This window comes from Lethenteron reissneri, chromosome 23 (genome assembly GCF_015708825.2).
Source record: "Lethenteron reissneri isolate LAM-NWPU_2019-01 chromosome 23, ASM1570882v1, whole genome shotgun sequence".
Lineage (NCBI taxonomy): Eukaryota > Metazoa > Chordata > Hyperoartia > Petromyzontiformes > Petromyzontidae > Lethenteron > Lethenteron reissneri.
In genome coordinates this window covers 2,823,853-2,831,998 of record NC_083801.1, presented here as the reverse complement: position 1 = coordinate 2,831,998, position 8,146 = coordinate 2,823,853, and the positions used below count along the sequence as shown (strand labels likewise).

The following is an 8,146-nucleotide window of genomic DNA, read 5'->3' as shown; positions in this document are numbered from 1 at the left end:
TGTGCACTGTTGATTTAATTGTAAATTAATAGTCCTTAAGACAAACGCGAGGGATGGTTAATGTGCCTGACAGCTGTGCCTGTAAGGCTGTTGTTGTAAGTGCAAATCTGCAGCGTCCCGCTGTGCCTATTGCTCGTCGCAGCGTGGCACGCTGCTGCTTTGCACCCAATATACCCACACACTTCACGCGCTTTGCCTCCCCTTCCGTCCTGCACAAGTTTTCTCTTGTCCCCTTTTTGGAACGCGAACACAAAATGCAGAATGGTGACGCAAGACTATGTGAGCTGAACGATCATAAACTCCCTTGCCTCACGACAAACACATCTCTACTTTAACCTTCACACCCTGCTGTATTTAAAAGGTTATTACTTATTAATGATGAGTAGCATGATCACAGCTGCTTGGTTTTACGTCTCAGAAAAACAGACTCTGTCTACTTGACAGACCTGTTCTCCACCTGAAGACGGCTGCTTGCGTTGTGGCCGAAACGTCGTGAGAATTCTTTTATTATGTTTTATTTTTATTATTTTCCTTCTACGTGACTTTACCGAAAGAACCAAGAAGATGAATCCCTGCAGTCACGAAAGCTTTAAATCGAAACGTAACGACGTTGTCGTGTGAAATTATCCGTGCATTTGTTTAACCACGGAAGCCAAGTAGAAGATTATAGCAGTTGTGTGACATTAACAGTGGAAAGGTGTAGAGTGCTTAAAAGTGGTCCACACTGCGAATGAAGCAATCTTGAGAAGCTTGTTGAGATGAACTGCCTCTTAGTCCAGCGTGGGCTGCCTATGGCGGGTGATCTCCACCTCGGTGTACATCAGCTCCTGCAACAAGCACAGTCAGCACCGTGGACTCATCATCCTGCTGGGCCACGCTGGTTTGACTTCATAATTCACACTTAAAAGACTCTGTTACAATCACGAACAGCACAACATCACGCCCATGCTACAGATATCTGCAGGTAGCCCTGGAGTTTTAGTCAACATAATTAGTCTCTGTTATTCTCCATTAGAGTGGTAGATAAATGCCACTGATAGCTTCAGCAATTATGGAGACGCGTCGATTGTCTGCCATGGATGGACGGTGGGGTTGTGGATTAGCGAACGTTTGGTTAAGAGAAATTATCTCAATTATGCAGTACCGTTGGGCTGCAACATCCGTGGGACGTGGTCCACGTGAATGTTGTGACTTGTGCAGCCGTAGGCACGGTCTATGGTCAATTTGGCTGCCAACAGTGTAGGTATGCCAGGGCCGTATTATCCAATAGGCACAGTGGGCACTGTACCTTCGAAAACTAAAGGGCCTACGGAAAAATGTGACCATGTTTTGTTGTTGTTTGTATGATTAAATATGTAACAAAGATATCTTCTTGAATAAATATATTTACATAGCAAGGATAGGCACAGTGTATATACAAAGAGGCGGAGTCATATCAATGTTTTTTCCATAAGGTGAGAGAAATTAACACCGGAGATGAACTTTTCGAGATTTTTTCATTGCACAATTAGCAATGACATCTTGAAATGGTGTTTTTTCGCACAATCAAGCGAGTAACGGCAGCTGTAGTAGTAACATGGGACAGCGCCAGTACCAACTGTAGAGAGTTGTCATTGAAGGCCTACGAAACAGAAGTGCCTAGGCCCTACAAGAACCTTAATCCGACCCTGAGGTATGCAACCTACCCATGTGGATAGTAGATTTAACTGGACTGCAACTATAAATACCTTTGGCACCCGCCCCGGTCTAAACAACATAAACGTCATGTTATAGAGACTGAAGTGCCCCTGTACTACATTAGTTGTGTATGGAAATTCTTAAAATGAAGTAAAAGTCGCATATTACGTCAACGGGTCTCGACAATCAAATAAGGGCTGGAGCAGCGTTAATCTCATCAGCACGGTTTGGCTACATGCGTTGCAATAGAAGTTCAACATACGTACATACATGCAATCTCCATAAGTGGCTTTGAGGTTTACGTAATTTCCACATCTCCGTGGTGAGGAATGCTCTCTCCAAAGTACAATCAGTGGACATTTGACCGGGATTTGAACTTGCAAGCCACCATGCTGGATGTTGAAATGTGAATATAGTACCGGCATGGATGAAAACGATGGACATGGGGGTTCACTGATCTCCCCATCTCCACTCGTGATCAGATCAGACGGTGACTCGGTATAAGATGCTGGCCATATTATAGCGACTGTACTATCACAAGACAAAAATGAGCATTAGCGTCATTGTGCAAAATATAGGCAATAAATATAGCAGATCATATATCGCCTTCACCTATCTGTTGATTCGCATGTTGTGCCCATGGCTGCTGAAATGATGCACTCCCACAAGGCCTTGCGGTTGACGGGACAGTTGAAGAAATACTTAAAATGTTCATGTAGAGGGATAGATATACCGAGTATGCTTATTTTTTTAGGTATTGATCTTGATTTGAAGCTTTCGTGACTGCAGGAATCCATACTCTTTGGTTCTTTCGGTAAAGTCACGTAGGTATGAAATAAAATAAATCATGACGTTTTGGGCGCAACACAAGCGTCCGTCATCAGGTGAGAAAGCATGGTCTGCTGCTGAGGCAGACTGTTTTAAAAGGTTTGAAATGGGTGCTGCCCAAGAGTCATAAAGAAGTGGCCGGGGCTAGTGATGTTAATGTGAGAAATGTATTTTATACCTACGTGACTTTGCCGAAAGAACCAAAGAGTATATCGGTATTATCACAGTAGTTTTTTATGATCCCTGATATCACAATAATTGCAGTCTCTTTGTATTGGCTGAGATATGGGATTTGTGTCTCGAGCAGAAATATGTAACTTTGATGACCTGTAATGTACACACAGTCTTAGATCACATAGGATCATGTCTTTATCCAAACGTTACAAATAACTATATTGTATTCTTCTCACGGTATCCCGACACCTATTAGATGTCCCGGTGTCCAATAAAACACAACTCACACTGTCATCGAGACGTCATTAATTTTATTATAACTATTTACGATAACTTTTACTTTTGTCATGGGACCTTTTTTTTGCCAGTTTCATAGTTTGAAAAATTAGAATAGGTTTTGCCCTTTCTGGCAATAAAACGGGTCTTGTTACGATGTTCAAACACCAAATAGAAACCTTTCGCAATGAATCAAGTCTGCGTTAACCCACACGCACTTGTGGTGAACATGCAAGCAAACATGCTCTGATAAAATATGGCATTGTCATTGAAACTGATTGTCACGCTATTTTAGAGAACGGACGATATCATCATCGCGGACTACATATTTCGCGAGCTTTCCATAGCATCGGCAAACTGCGGCTAACCCAGCGGACATTCCGCAATCGGAAAAAGCAGAGCCGTGACGCATTTGAGGGCACACTGCTGTGCCCACGCACCGCGTGCTGGCATACCTGGGTGGCCTGAAATTTCAAAAACCTTGCTTGCACACACACCAGTGTGTGTGATTTTAAATGAGATATTTCAACGACAAAAAAAGTGATACAGTCGTGTTCAGCGTACATTACCAAATTGGAATATTACCTTCTAAATACCCCATGCACCCATTAGCAAGCGTTATTCAACTGTCAAAACGTACAAAGACAAACATCCCCCGTATAGCCTTTGCCAGACTGTTGGGGCAAGTGCTATTGGCAAAAACCTATGAAGGCCGGCACTTTATACAAGTGGTGGCCAGCACCACGCCCTGCCGCTTTGTCTCTCCAGTGATGATGTTTACACAACGCACTAGGTACTTATTTAAGTCTGAGTCGACCTAGGGGAGGCCCAGGACCGATTCAGATAATCGTCACTGGTGTTGGTGGCCGTGAGAGGAATCGAACTCGGATCGCCAGATTCATAACGCAGCTTGCTAACCACTACACTCCTACTCCTCATATGTACATGCAACAGGCCTTTTCTTAATTCACTGCGGGGTGTATGTATTTTGAACTTCTTTCACACCGTACATAGCCAACCCTGCTAATTGCAGGACAACAAACTAAACACATGAAGCAATTCTAAAGATTCGTCTTCCATGTGCATGTTCCACGTTATAACGGTACGCGTTCCACGTTCTTACTGTGTGCGTTCCGCGTTTTCACGCCGCGTTCCATATTGTGCGAAAAGTGTTCCCTTATGGTATAACCGCGTTACAGGAAAACCGCGTTGTGTGAACACGCATTAAGCGAGGACTTACCAGATTGCAGAGGGAATATTGCATACGACAAGACACTTTCAAATGTGACGTACTGGGAATCAAATTGAAGTCTGATTATATTTACCTCCTCATATGTCTCCGTTTGTAAGGCGTCATTTGCTAAATCAAAATGAAACGTGCAATGCAGCAACATGTTAATAAATTAAGCTTCCACGCATATCCATGAAATAGTCTAAACAAGTCGAACGTTGTTGAGTACACACGAAACACCGAAGTTGATGCATGTTAAGTTAGCCCAAGCCTGTGCATACATTGATGAAATTGAGTTCCCATTATGGCAATGTAATGGCAATGTTTTTCACACAATCCCTTAATTATTCAAGTATCCCGTGGATTTTTATTTGAGTAATTGATTGATTTTATTGGTTTACGCGGGGGTAAAAAAGGAATCACCCTCATGCTGTTTTACAAGTCACACGAGACAACAAAACTGTATCCAAAAAGAAACAAAAACATCTCACAATGCCAGCACAGTAATGGCGTTTATGAAATTACGTCTCTTTAGATGTTTGCCTGTGCATAGTAATACTTGTAAAATATACGTATACAAATACCCGTCATAATATACAACTTTTGCGTTGAATTTCAAGCTAATCAATCGCACAGAGCCATCCGTTGGATTTCGTGTGGATTTGCCCTTTAGAGCTCATTGATACGAATATATTCAGTTCGCGTAAAATTCTTCAGCATTCTACTTTATAACGTGCGAACCACTCTGGCAAAATCCATACAACAATAACCAGGTTGAAGCAGATATCCAATTTTTGGTTGTGAACAAACTTGCCCATTCGGTATGGTGATAAGATAACAATAACGCGTGCATCTTCTTGTTACAAACACAATTTTGATACGGTGTCTATACAGGCGTCTCTTGCATAACACGCCACGTGCCTTCCTGAAAAACAGCACGTGAGTCAAATTCGCGCTATTTTCCTGTAGGCATACTTATTGCAAGCGGCGGGGGGGTATTGCCGAAGATAATTTCAGCATAATTAAATTTCCTTTTTTTGCCCTGGATTTACAAAATACGTATAAATGCAATACTTATGAATAATATTAACATTGCAAAAAATACTTCGTGAGGAGTTTAGTAAAAATATAAATTACATATTAAACAAATTGCTACTGGCAAAGATTACTTAATGAGGAGCAACTTTAGGGCTTCTTGAACGTTTCCATGGGTCTGCTGCTACTCAGGTTCACGGGCTGGGCGCTGCAACCAACATATTGAGATTTTATTTTATTAACCTGCGAAATTTTGTTTTACTTAAAATTTTTTATCATTGACAATTATCTTTACATTTTGAAAGAAATCGATATTACAACTTTTTAAAAAAAATTTAGCGCGCAACTTTGAAACGCGCAGCGTAAGTGCGAAGTATGTCCCTCAAGAATCGATTGGGTAACTGCGTATTCGCGCTGTGGGGGGAAGGCGTTACGCGAGGGACGCCTGTATCATCTGAATTAACGAAAATGTTTGTCGGTCCATAATAGAGGTCTTTTGGGTTAGATCGCGTAAATATATAAATGTTTCGTTAAAACCTGCCACCACCCGACACAGCCAACTAGCAAGGGTTGTCACGTAAACAGAACGTGGCCAATTCGTCACTAGTACAGCACACCGGTGGGTTGGAGAGCCAAGCCACAGCATTTACAATGACGAATGTATGATATTGGTCACGAAAGTCTACGTGTTAAAATGTTTGTTGGTGCTGACCTGGATTGTCGTACTTTATAGGTGCATATATTATTTGACTGGGGCTTCTTTCTTCCTCTATTGCATGTGCAACTGTAGTGTACAACCGATTACAATACAACAACACCAACATGATTTACGTTTGTAAAAAGTTAACTAATAACGTACAGTGAAACCTCATTATATTTGTTTCCACTTTATGTTTTCCCGTCTCTCTATCCCCACATTATTATTACTCCACCCAATGGCACGATATCTATTCCTTGAATTTACCTACATCTACCATGAAATGTGGCTCTTCTGAAAATCAAACATTCCTGTTGATCAAGTTTCCATTGCTTTCTTGTTTTTTTTCGTATTCTGTAAACGACGTTGTGGCTGTATACATCTGAAGGGTTCTGACAACAAAGACCGCACACATTTGAATGAGCCACATCAACTTAACGGTGCATAATCTTTGGTTCTTTCGGTAAAGTCACGTAGATAGAAAATGATTAATGGTGAAGACGGTCGCTTGTGTTGTGATCGAAACGTCGTGATCTATTAATAATTTTAATAATTTTCTACCCACGAGACTTTGCCGAAAGAACCAAAGAGTATGGATTCCTGCAGTCACGAAAGCTTCAAATCAAGATTTAACGGTGCATATCGAGATATTTTATCAGTAACTGACAAGCCATCTGGAGGTATTAATATCGAACCTTGCGCATACTAAGGGTGAAACGTATGAATTATGAACATTCATATCGTAGTAAACGCCTCGTATTTCCCATCCGCGTCATCACAAACCTTTTAACAGTAGGGGGAAATTCATCCACAGTATTTCTCAATAGTCACAGAACATTAAGACGTTATACCAATAAGAACCCAAACTGTGGCGGTTATAATGTGGCTACGACTGAGTCACAGCATTGACTTCTCCGTGCGGTGTTTCTGGGGAACTGTGGTCTGCGAATGTGCAAGGCTGTCTGTCTCGGGCTGTGAGTATATAGTGTGTTTGTGATATGGCAATTTTACAGTGGCTGAAACCATGTACAAACGCGTACACAAGCGGTTAGCGTGCTGCCAATTACCAACCTGAGTTTGTTTCCCACTCACAGCCACCAACACCAGTGGTGGTAATCTGCACCAGTTCTGGGCCTCTCCTATGTCGACTCAGCCTCATACGAGTACAGAGCGCGATGTGTAAGAAGGAAACAAAACGTGTGGTGATGGCCGCCCTCCGTCTAGTGTGCCGTGCCGGCCTTCATAGGTGCTCGCTAACAGCATTTGCCTTGAAGGTCTGCAACATAAGGCTTCACGAACAGTTATTGCTATGGATTCTGCTGGTGGTGGTGCGCATGTCATTGCTGGTGCTGCTGCTGCAACACACAAGCTGCCTGTTATACAGCAAGCAGAAATCTGAGCATTACCCCTGCACTCACTGGTGACATTTACCATCCAATTAGATGATTCTCACGGCGAATTGGCTGTTTGATGTTTGTGGTCTACGAACACCGGGTGGAATATAGGGCGACTTAAGCAACGAACGGTGGTGAGGTCACAAATGCGGTCACACGCGAATAAAGTTGAATTCCGTCAATGGATGTAAACACATCTTATTTTATTTTATATTGATAGAGCGACTTAGCTCAAGGCGCTTTGCATGGGGTTTAAAAGCAGTAACAAAACTATAGTGATTTAGAATGCAAGGTCGTGCAAGGGCCGTAGAATGAGCGATCGCGATAGGGGGCACGTGGGGGTCACGAAAGGGCTACAGGGAAGGGAGGGGATGGAGGGTAGGGGTGGATGGCAGGGAAGAGGAAGGGAACGGGCAGTGTAGAAGAGGTGAAGCTTTACGAGAGGAACGGACGGAGGTTAAGGAGGGGGACTGCTCAACGTACAGAGGAGGGTGCTTCGAGTGGAGGGGTTGCAAGGAGGGAGAAAGATCGAAAACACACGGACGGAGAGAGACGGAGAAATCTGTTACTCTCGATGGTATCCATGTTCATGTCGTAGGTAGGAAACAGGACGGGAAATTCCAATCGACTGCTTACCTGATGGCCTTGAGTATCGTACACACAAAACAATGGTGACGCTCACGGCAGCTAGAATTATAACACCCACGGGCACTGAGATAGCCACTCGGCATTGGAGCGAGGGGCAAAATGTAGAATCCGCCTGAGGAGTCATGTTTGTAATTGAGGCACTTGCGTTTGTTTCACGCCAGTCACCTATGTAATCTGAAAAAGTAA

The 8,146-nt window shown here is 42.9% G+C and overlaps 1 long non-coding RNA gene across 1 annotated transcript; it reads right to left on the bottom strand.

Moving 5' to 3' along the window:
• Nucleotides 1-605: 605 nt before the first annotated feature.
• LOC133345754 (uncharacterized) lies at nucleotides 606-6,008 on the bottom strand. Its single transcript, XR_009755477.1, has 3 exons — nucleotides 5,934-6,008; nucleotides 4,281-4,315; nucleotides 606-827 (listed from the first exon to the last, which is right to left on the bottom strand). It is a non-coding gene; the product is annotated as an uncharacterized LOC133345754 (long non-coding RNA).
• Nucleotides 6,009-8,146: the final 2,138 nt, after the last annotated feature.